Source organism: Pongo abelii, chromosome 17 (genome assembly GCF_028885655.2).
Source record: "Pongo abelii isolate AG06213 chromosome 17, NHGRI_mPonAbe1-v2.0_pri, whole genome shotgun sequence".
NCBI classification, from domain to species: domain Eukaryota; kingdom Metazoa; phylum Chordata; class Mammalia; order Primates; family Hominidae; genus Pongo; species Pongo abelii.
The window spans coordinates 70,685,979-70,697,998 of record NC_072002.2 but is presented as its reverse complement, the minus strand read 5'-3'; the positions used below and the strand labels follow the sequence as shown (position 1 = coordinate 70,697,998).

The 12,020-nt window shown below is 39.7% G+C and overlaps 1 long non-coding RNA gene across 1 annotated transcript; it reads left to right on the top strand.

Annotated features, from left to right (window-relative positions):
- Positions 1-329: 329 nt before the first annotated feature.
- On the top strand, positions 330-10,467 carry LOC129051684 (uncharacterized). The gene is made up of 3 exons (XR_008516113.2): positions 330-781; positions 7,267-7,423; positions 9,926-10,467. It is a non-coding gene; the product is annotated as an uncharacterized LOC129051684 (long non-coding RNA).
- The last annotated feature ends 1,553 nt before the right edge of the window (positions 10,468-12,020 follow it).

The window sequence follows — 12,020 nt, the reverse complement described above, 5'->3', positions numbered from 1 at the left end:
TTTGTGAATGCACAAATCAGCACTCTATCTGGCTAATCTGGTGGGGACTTGGAGAACTTTTGTGTCTAGCTCAGGGATTGTAAACACACCAATCAGCACTCTGTGTCTAGCTCAAAGTTTGTAAATGCACCAATCAGCACCCTGTGTCTAGCTCAGGGTTTGTGAATGCACCAATCAGTGCTCTGTGTCTAGCTAATCTAGTGGGGACTTGGAGAACTTTTGTGTCTAGCTCAGGGATTGTAAACACACCAATCAGCACCCTGTCAAAACAGACCAATCAGCTCTCTGTAAAACAGACCAATCGGCTCTCTGTAAAATGGACCAATCAGCAGGATGTGGGTGGGCCAGATAAGGGAATAAAAGAAGGCTGCTGGAACCAGCAGTAGCAACCCACTGGGTCATCTACCACGAAGTGGAAGCTTTGTTCTTTCCCTCTTTGCAGTAAGTCTTGCTGCTGCTCACTTTTTGGGTCCACACTGCCTTTATGAGCTGTAATACTCACTGCGAAAGTCTGCAGCTTCACTCCTGAGGCCAGCGAGACCACGAACCAACCGGGAGGAATGAACAACTCTGGACGGGAGGAACGAACAACTCCAGACGCGCTGCTTTAAGAGCTGTAACACTTACCTTGAAGGTTTGCAGCTTCACTCTTGAAGCCAGCGAGACCACGAACTCGCCAGCAGGAAGAAACTCCGAACATGATCAGAAGGAACAAACTCCGGACACATCACCTTTAAGAACCGTAACGCTCACCAGGAGGGTCTGCAGCTTCATTCTTGAAGTCAGTGAGACCAAGAACCCACCAATTCTGGACACAATATGATCTGTGATAGAGAAAGATTACCCTATGGCAGTGAAGGAGGGGGAGGAATGGGAGTTAGGAGGCTGGTGCAGCATGTAGATGAAGAATGATAAGCCCTAGGACAGAGCAGAGGTAATGGGTATACTTGGCAATGACAGAGACAGCGTGGAGTGAGAGATCCCTTCCAAAGATGTTTACAAGTAGAATCAAGACTTGGTGACTAGCTTACTCACCCGTTGGTGGGGAGTGAAGGAGGAGAGGTCAGAATATCTTTGTGGTTTCTGGCTTGGGTGGTAATAAGTAGTCAGATGGGAGCAATTCATCTGCAGTGAATTTAGGACAGGGGTTAATCACATTGTCAGTGCTGACCCCAGGATTTTGACTGAATCAAAACAGGAACATGCATTATCCTAAGTGAACAACTCAGAAACAGAAAGTCAAAAGCACATGTTCTCACTTATAAGTGGGAGTGAAACAATGAGTACACATGGGCATACAGAGTAGAACAACAGACATTGGAGATTCCAAAAGGTGGAAGAAGGGTGAGAAACGAAATACTACCTACTGAGTACAATGTATACTATTCGGGTGATAGGTGCACTTAAAGCCCAGGCTTCACCACTGTATAATATACTCATGCAATACAAGTGCCCTTGTACCCCTAAATCTTAAAAAAAAAAAGTTAAAAAATTGTAAACAGAGGCCGTGAAACAGGCTAAAACAGATTAATTTCTTGGCATTGATGAAACAAAAAGTTCAGTAACCTTTTTTAGCAGCCGCTGAATCTACTGCCCTCTTCTCACCACTTGCTAATTTCATGAGTCACTGCCTCCCTACTGTCCTGGCTGATCTCATGGCCCTTCGTCTGAGTGCAGAGATCCTCAGACAGTCCTTTATCCCTCTAGTTAATACTTTATATTGCAACCATTGGTTCCCCACATTAGGCAGTGAGCGTCTCAAGGTCAAGGACCAGGTGTTATTCATCTACTATCAATGTCTGCCAAAGTACCCAGCAATGGGCAGGTACTAACTACAGTGTGTTGTCGTAAATTGATAGAAGGAATGCATAGTGAAGGAGCCATGCAATTGACAGTGACAGCCTTCTGTTATAATGCATACTGTGTGATCACTGGAGGTCAGACCACCTTTCCAGTTGCCCATTGTTTGGAGGCAGTTTTGAGGAAATGGTATAAAGTTGAAGGGATCATGAACTGCCTTAGCTTTCCTCCGAGTGAGCTCTCTGGCTTTGCTCTCCCCCTAGGAGAAAACCAAAGGCCCACTTTCCACCTGCAGATATGAGTCACAATCTGCCTCTGTCCTGTCTCGCGCCAAGGCCTGGGTGATGTTTCTATTTCCTGTAGCCAGCCCCAGTTGTCAGGAGAAGGTCTGGGCCTCCCAGCACCACCTGCAGCACACCCTCCCCTCTTCTTATCTCTCAGCAGAGTTCTTGGTCTTTTAGCAGTTCATTGAGAGGCAGCGAGGAGACACTGCAGGCTCTGGCGTGCTTCTGTAGTATTTCTGTTTCCTCGGGCTGGCATTCAGTCTTCGACACCATCCTGTTCTTTGGGAGGTGATCTTTTGTTGGAGAGCTCCCCAGTGTCTGTTGTTATGTTTGAGACTGACTTGTTCCAGACTAGTGGGCTGGGAAGACAAGACTGCACTAAGTGATACAACATGAACAGAATGCTTGTAACATTTTCCCATCTTTTTTCTTCTTCTTCTCCACGGAGATTTCAGAAAACTCCTTCCTCTTGTTTCTTCCCACTATATTCTCATCCATCTATAAAAGCTCAGGAGTCCTGAACTTGGAATTGTAGTCACAGGGAAGGAAGTGTCAACCAAGTCGCAACGACTGCATAAGTTCTCACTCTTCTTCATCCACCTTTCCACACCATTTCCTCCTAACCTTTCCATCTGGACTCCATTTTCATGATTTAAAGCATATATTCTATTTTACTCATTCATGTCACTTTCTTCCCCATAGACGCATCATAGATGGATGGCTCGCTTACTGGCATCAGTAGGAATTTTTCCATTCAGAACACAGATCTCTGTTTTTCTGGGAAGAGAAAGTCAAAAATTTAGCAGCTAAATAACATGGATGATGTGGTTGCATCGTGTTCAGCAATTATGGCACCACAGCCCTGCTCCCTAATTAAGCCAACAACTAGTACTCTATTTGGGGCCCTAATTTCTTTCCTTTCTCACGGTGTCAAAAAAAATGTCCTCCAACAGCTCCTTTTGAACCAAAAATTATTATGCTTTCGTCTCAAAGCCAAAGACAAATTTATTTTGGAAAGTTTGAATCAAATTTTCTGAGTTACTCATGAAGAGAAAGGTCATGAAAATGCAATATTTTTAAATTTGGTTTTTTAAAAAAGTTTCTCAGCTTTTGGAATTCACTCCATTCAAAAATCACTTCTTTAAAAAAAATAAACTTGAATTTTTTATGCCCTAGGATTCCCATAACAAAATAGTTGGAAGCTGTTCTTGAAAGAATGATACTTAAAATGCTAAAGTGCATGAGCAGCCTCTCTGGTTATGTATCAGTTAATTCACTAATTCATAATACTAATTGGTCATGTGTTATTAATAGTTACGCATATTCTTGGCTAGCAATACAGATAATATAAATGGGGGCAATTCCACAGTAATGCGTATCTATTATTGGATTATTACATTCTAGAATCATATAATTCTTCAAATGAGTATGGAGCCACATTGTAAAATTAAACTCCAGGATGCATTTTATCATTTCCCCAGTTTTTAATGTGAAGAATAAATTAATAATCTTATTTAAATGTCAACTCATGCCATGTCATTAAAGTGACCCTTTGCACTCGTCCAGCTTCCCTACTCTAAACTATTCCAATGCATGATAAAAATGAACAGAAGATACAAATTACGAACTACACATGTGCTTTAGTAATCTACTTGTATTTGTAGTTTGCATTCCCTTAAGTTGTAGGAAGTAATTAAGTGATTTCACTTAAAGGCCACCTGGGAGTTGCATAGGTCCAGAAGTAAATTGTGAATAGAGCCATCAAATGACAATCTCAGATTGTTTAATTCTATCAAAAAAAAAAATCAAATTTGAATAGCTGAAGGTAACTCACACTCAGACTGAGAAAAATCTAGTTATAGCAAATCAAGGCTAGGTTTGCATAACTCTGTATTATAAATCTTAATGTCTTAGTAGCTTGAGCTTGACCTTAAGAGCTGTCTCAGACACCCAAGGGGAGCATAGCGCAGGTAAAAGCCTCAGAACCAGGAATCCTCCCTCCAAGCTCTGAAGTCACATGAGTGCATCTCAGAGGCCATAGAGGAAGCATTTGGCAGCTGACACCTTGCAGAAATACAAGCCCAGTACTGCCAGATCCTTTTTTTCAAGACAACTAAAAATCTGGATTTTTATGTGAATGCTCCCAATTTTTAAATGATGGTAGCCAATAAGAATTTTTTGGAATAGTGGGTAGACCAAACAGCACACAACTGGGTACCAAATGTGGCTCAAAGGCCAACAGTTTGCACTGTCCAATTTATATAATTCATTGTAACTAAATATAGCCAGTGCTCCCAAATACATCAAATATTACATTAAACGTATTTTTGTAAGAGAGCTTGTTTTCCACCTCAGCTAAAAATTGTTTGTGTTTTTCTTCTTGTTGCACTCTCAAGTATAATTCAAAGTGTGTAATTTGTGGATTTTAATCCTCCACTCCTGGTTACATTTTCTTAGCAGTTTCAAAGAGTGCTTCTTACTGTTTTACAACATAGGCTTCCACTTCTAACAACAAAAATTATATATTTTTCCACTACTTGTTTTTCCTGGCTTTAAGAGGAAAAAAAGCCATCCTCATTTACTTTTCTAATGATCGCTAGCATCATCATTGATGTCAATAGATCCATGAAGGGAAAAGGAGGGTTAAATTAAATTTCTTTTGATGTTTAGTTTTTCCATCAAACGAGAAGTGAATATTCTGAAAAGTGGTTAAACTCGTTTAAACAATACAAAAAGAACGCTGTTGTTGGTTCAACACCAGGCATTTTGGTGAAGTGATAAGATTTTTAAAAAGCAGAGCTTTTCACCAGGTGTATGACACCATTTCACATAGCCATTTGGGTTTAAATGGAACGAAACTGGAAAAAGAATGCATTTTGCATTTGTAATTCAGTTAAATAGCTGCAACACATGAATTGGTCTGCTGGTAGTTCCCCATATGTTCCTTTAGTCATTTGAACATTTTTTCCACAACCACTAAAAATGATCACTTTTCTATGAGGAGTAACCTCTTATTCTTAAATCTGATAATTAAGCTTTTTTTTTCTGCTTCTGGGATCTATAATTACTATTATCCTTGTAATTTTAAACAACACTCCAAAAATTATTCATCAAGTGCTTGTCATCATCAAGTAATATTCATGGCGCACCTAGGGACATATCCTCTTCCAAAATCTGAAATACCATGCAAATCTTCATTTAAGAAAGGGAAAGGCAACTTCCCCTTTCTTGTGTACACACTGGACTCTTAACTGATGATGATATAGCAACTTATTTCATGCAGCCACGAAGGAAAAATTAGTATATATTATTCCTAAAGGGAGTAACTTCCTTTTTGTTGTTCTTTTTGTGGTTGTTGTTGTTTGTTTTTTTGAGACAGGGTCTCCCTCTGTCACCTAGGCTGGAGTGCAGTGGTGTGATCAGGGCTCATTGCAGTTCAAAGGATCCTCCCCCGCCAGCCTCCTGAGTAGCTAGGACTACAGGCGCACACCACCATGCCTGACTTAGTTTTTTAAATTTTTTTGCAGAAACAGGGTCTTACTATGTTCCCAGGTTGGTCTCAGACTCCTGGCCTCAAGCAATTCTCCCGCCTTGGCTTCCTAAAGTGCTGGGATTACAAGCCTTGGCTTCCTAAAGTGCTGGGATTACAAGCATGAGCCACAGCTTCTGGCCAGAGGACTCACTTTGATTTTTTTTTTTTTTTCATCATGTCCAGTTTTGTCTTATTTTACTTTTATTTTAGGGTCAGTGTACGTGTGCAGGTTTTTTATATAGGTAAACTGTGTGTTATGGGGTTTGGTGTACAGATTATTTCATCACCCAGGTACTAAGCATAGTACTCAATAGGTAGCTTTTTTACTTTTTCCCTCCTCCCATTCTCCACCCTCAAGTCCTTGTGTCTATTGTTTCCCTCTTTGTGTCCGTGTCTTCTCATTGTTTAGCTCCCACTTATAAGTGATAACATGCAGGGTTTGGTTTTCTGTACTCTGTTCGTCTGCTTAGGATAATGGCCTCCAGTTCCATCCATGTTGCTACAAAGGACATGATCTCACTGTTTTTTATGGCTACATAGTATTCCATGGTATATATGTACCACACTTTTTTATCCAATGGCCAGTGGGCATTTAGGCTGATTCCATGTCTTTGCTATTGTGTATAGTGCTGCAATAAACATACACATGTATGCATCTTTGTGGTAGAATAATTTATATCCCTTTGGTATATATATCCCTTTGGGTATATACCCAATAATGGGATGGCTGGGTTAAATGAAAACTCTACTGTAAGTTCTTTGAGGAGCTGCCGCACTGCTTTCCACAATGGCCTTATTTCAATTACTTGTAGTTTTACTTGAAAAACTCAATTATTGATGTCATAGAAAAGATGTCCAAATTATTACCTGAATATTATAATTTTAATCATTATATAATTACCATTTTATTTACATATTACATACAGTCTCCTAAACATCAGCATCCATTTCTTGGTCCTGCCTCCTCAGAACCCAGAAAAACAAATAACTCCATCAGTTCATCATCAGCAAGGGTGTAGTAAGTAGCTACTATTTGGGCTCTGTGCTTCAAGAATGGATTCAGCTGGGAAGACAGCATATAAACTTCTGGTTTTCCCAATCACCAGGTTCAACACCGTGGAGTCAGATTTGAATCTTCTCTTCCTTGCCTACTGCATTCAAGCAGTGGCTAAATGTGCTAACTCTACTTTCATGGTATCTGATGCGTTTATCTCTCACCCTTCTTCACTGGTATGTCCACTGCACGGGTTCAGAATCCCAGTAAACAGTTGAGAATGGAACTCATGGGCATAAGGTCATTTGATATGTCTGGATACACAGGTCTGAAGCCTGATTCCAACCTCAAGTCATGACTAAGCGATGGGTGGTGGAGTCACCATCAAAGAATCTCCACAGTGGCAATGATGAGCCAGAGGATCCTAGGACCCTCTGAAATGAGTCAGTTTTAAGGAATGTCTGGTTGAGAAATCTCATTTTTCCTGGGAGCTGTCTTACATGACCTCGTCATCTAAGAGGATCCATGTGGACTGAGACCCTTTGCCAGAGTAGAATGGGGTAATTTCTGAAATCACTGGGGAATAGGAATGATATGTTAGATAAATTGAAGGGAACACTGAGGACAAGGAGCTTTTGTTCTGCCTTCTGTTTCAGATCTAGCACGGATGGAGCCCTGAAGTTTCTGAGGCTCCCCAAAGGAATTAAAAGCTTGGTAGAAAAGGGTGGAATGCCCAGGGGCCAGCAATGATGAGATGGAGAGAGACTTGCAGCGGAGGCTGGGGGTGACTGCCCAACCAGAGACCAAAGGAAGGTAAGGCAGGGATACGATGGGTCTGTAGCACCAGCGAGAGCCATGAAAAGACCATGTAGCCAGAAAGGGCTGTAGCTCCCTAGCCATGCTGAGACTCACTAAACCACAAGACAAATCAACTACCAATCCCATCCACTGCAGAAGCCAGGAGAGAGAGAAAAAAGAATATCACCCCAAAGACCAGATGAATGGGAGTACTCCGACAACTCTCCCCACCAAGAGGCCAAGTCATACACTTCCCCCAGGAGCCTCCATTGCCATTTTTAGGATGAGCTGAGGACAGGAAAAAAATACTAATATTTAATGTTAATGAGAGCTAATACTTTTTGAGAACTTTGGTGCCAGGTCCGATTCCAGGTACTTTACTTCCATCAATTCATCTCCCAACAACCTTTGAGGAATTTTGTTCAATTGTATATATTATTACTCTCATTTCATGTACATAGAAACTGAGACGCAGAATAAATCATTTGCTTAAGATCACACAGCTACTCAAGTGACAGAACTGGGATTCAAAACAGGCAGTCTGGCTTGAAAACACTCATTCATAGCCATTCTGCCGTGGTGTCTTTCTTTACAAAATAAGAAATCCTTGAGACCTCGAAACTTACAAAGTGGCACAGGAAATAAAGCAGTAGTAAAAATATAGGAACCAGAAAGTGGAGTACCTCTAACCTTTCTCCAGTACACCTGGCCACCATTTTGAAGGGGAGTGGGAAAGAGTAGGATCCTGGTAAACGTATTGAATCCTTCCCACTTGCCAGGCATTGTTCTAAGCACTTTAGCTGCATAATTCACTTACTCCACATTATAACTCTGTGATGTAGACCAGTGCAATCCAGCAGAACTTTATGATGGACAGCAGTTGTCTGCTGTTCTAATCTCTTAGCTCTCCAGTACAGTAGCCGCTAGCCACATGTGGCTACTGAGTACTTGAAATGTGGCTAGTGTGACTGAGAAACTGAATTATTAACAGTGTTTAATTTTATTAAGAACTGCTTTAAATTTAAGTTTAAGTAGCCATATGTGGCTAGTGGCTACCAAACTGGGTGGTGCAGAGGCAGATTTTTTTCTGGTTTACACACAGAGGAACTGAAGTGCAGAGTGTCCCTGTCCCTTGTGCAAGGCCACAGGGTGACTCAAAGGCAACGCCATGGTTTAAACCTAGTCAATCTGTCTCTGGAGCACACACTTTTAGCCCTAACATTTCCATGAGAGATTCTAAGCAATCACCCCAAAACACTGAGCATAACCTATGGCACTATTAAAATTATGGAATCGAACACTTAGTTTCTTTTTCTCTCTGACAGTTGGAGACTTAGGAGAAAAGCCAGATCTGTAACTGACAAAATAAAGGCACTACATTTTCTCTTTAGAGTCTGAATGGCACTGTCTGCTCTCCAGGCAATATGATGTGTTTCAACAGTATGGCTGAAGCAGTCCCGTTCGGCCTGATTGCTCTTGCAACCCTGGATCTAGAGAGGGCTGCCAAATTGCTGTTGCCCTAAAAGGTCTGAACCAGGAAGGGCTCTGCTCAATGCATAGGGCAGCGGAGCCCGTCTAATCGAGGCTGCAAGGGACGGCAGCTCGCAGGTGCAAGGACCCTGGGGTCAAACCAAAGGGATGAGAGTTGGGGGTCATTGTCAGAAGTAACGCCTGAGTAATTAGAGTGCCAGGAAACTAGAAAGTAGAGCTGGAAATCCAGAGAGGGATGCAAATTAGGGTAGTCAAATTGGAAGAGTTTTCTTAAGCCAGAGGCATGTCTTAAAATTGGCAGAAGACTTGAAACAGATACCCCAACCATAAAATTAAAGCCTGCCTCACCCCTGCTGACACCCTGAATGACCTTAAGCAAAAGCTTACCTCCCCAGGATTTAATGTCATCTGTGACCTAGGCACAATCATATTTGTCCCCTCATTCTAAAGTCAATGATTTGTTTGTAAAGTGCTTTTAGTTACCCATGAAGGAAAATGTACTAAAATATACCAAGACTTTTCTTGAGATTAAGCACTCATATTATAGTTTCTTAGATGCTTTAACTCATGCACGATAAGAATTTAATTCACCGAGTTTTTCTCTGAATTCCACTCCCCTGTGTCTCACTCTGAGTTCAGAAGAGAGAAGCCAAGAGGTCAGTTTCTAGGGGTCCTGTGTTGGAGAATGGTTTTCGGTGGGAATCTTTGTCTGAGAAAGCGGTTGGAAATGAAATAAGACTGCTTTCTCATTGGAATGAAAGATCACATTAATTTTTTGAGGAAAGAAAAACAATAAGGATATCCTGGAAACCAAGGGCTTTTTAACTGCAAGTCTCATCAAAGCAAAAGCACGTCCATCCACTAAAGAGCTCATGTAGACATGAAGATGGTTAAAGATTTATTATGAAGAATAAAAACCCGGGGAAAACTGTGTGCCAAGGGGGAGAATTTTGCAATTTAAAATGTGTGTGTGTGCGGGTGTGTGTGACATTTGTCAAATTTCACAAAATGTTTCCGTTTTGCCAGGCAGCGTTTACAAAGCCAAACCTTGGAGCTCTGCACAGCACCTAGGCCAAAAGCAATCAACAGCCCAAGCCCACACAACAGCACATTAGAAAACATGCCAGCTTCCCTCACATCACGAAGTCAAAGAAACGAAAACCGCAAGGCTGAATTGCGCAATGCCTAGAACATGAGAAAGAAACAAAATGGAAAGAAGAAACTCATTTAAAGGGCAAGTAATTATTGACAATTATACACAATTGAGAGATAAGCTTCAATTTCTTTTAATATAAAATATAGACAAACTTATTTCTTGAACTTGTATAAACGTACTCATCAGACACCTTAAGGAAGTCAAGACTTACTGTTGAATCCTACCTTCATTGGCTTGTAGGAACACTGACATGAACTCTGATCATCTACACACTGATGATATCCTAGATAGAACAGCAGTCAGCAAATGTTTTCTGTAAAAAGCCAAATAGAAAATATTTTAGACTTTGTGAGCCATGCAGCCTCTGTCACAACTATTCAATTCTCTGTTGTACAATAAATACGTGAATGAGAATAGCTGTTCCAATAAAACTTTATTTATAAAAATAAGTGGTGGGCCTTAGTCTGCCAACCTCTGCCCTAGAAAATTTAATAAAGGGAAAAGTATATACTTAGATACTAGATCAGGAATAAGATTTATTTATATTTGGGGAAAACATAACTATTTCAAATTCTATGTAATTCTAATCTAGTCTAAACTTATTTAATCTAATTCTATCATTTTAGTATAAGAACTAGAATATGAAAAAGATGAGATTATAAATTATCTTGTAAGTTTCTGCTTTTGCTTCACTACCTGTCTTAAATGTTTCCTTTGCAAAAAGACTACTCCAAGCAAATGTAGTCACCCTGTTCTCCTTTCTCCCACAGACATTCATTTATAGATCAATGTTACCTTCTCTGAATTCCTGTAGTCTAATATTGTGCCTAAAGTATAGTAGCTTGACAACTAAATAAGTCACTGCACACCTGTTTCATCTTTTCACTCAAAAAATAACCAAAATTAGAATCTTAAAATATAGTAGAGAAATAGCTTCAAAGTTCAGAAGGAAAAAGATGTGGGTTCTCCATTTCTATTCCCAATAACTCAATAAAGCCATTTCCAGACACTCAAGGACTCAGAAAATGCACCACCCACAAAGCCTTTCTAAAATCTTATTTAAGAGTGTATGCCAGAAAAATTAAAAAGGAATCCAAGGAGGAGGAAAGCATGAGAGTGAAGGGACAATGATAAGTTAAGAATTCACAAAAGTTACAATTAGATCAAAATAAAGATTCGTAATGGTGCTGTTTAGTCCAATTATTTTATAAAAAATTCATTGTAAAATAGAGGCAAGATGTTTAAAAAATCAATACAAGGTTGAAACAAAATTTCTGCCTATGTCAACACCGGTGAAGTAGTGGAATAGACAAGAAGGAAGAGGCAAAGTTTCACAGTCTTGTCTTACTTAAAAGGAGGTAAAAGATACAGACTAATGTTAGAAATTGATAGAAAGAAACATGTTTAAATATGTTATTTAAAAATAAGGATAAGCACTGGGTGAATAGAATAGTAGTAGTATGTATATACCCTTCAAACCAGGAAATGAAAAAATAACAATAAAGGAAACTTAATCACACCAGAAAAGGGTAAAAACTAATTTACATAAAAATAGGAAACCAAACAGGATGTCAGAATGAGACCGAATGTTTTCATTTTTCTAGTAAATGGCAACAGATACATTTCTCAATTTAAAGACAGAGAATTTCAGATTAGGTTTTCTTTAAGCAAAATCCAGGTATATCTGTTTCCAAGAGATATGTCTAGAACAAAGTGATTCCGAAAGATCAAATATAAAGGGATGGACAAACATATAGTAGGCAAATGCTAATAATAGAAAACAGGAATAGCAACATTATAGTTAGTCAAGACAAGATGCATTAAATAAGACAAAGACAGTATAATCCATAAAAAAGATATAAACTCAGTGCATTTAATATTCAACTATCAAACTACATTAAAAAAATCTGTTTGAAATCAAAAAAGCAATTGACCAATTTAATATCATGATGAAAAATTTGAATA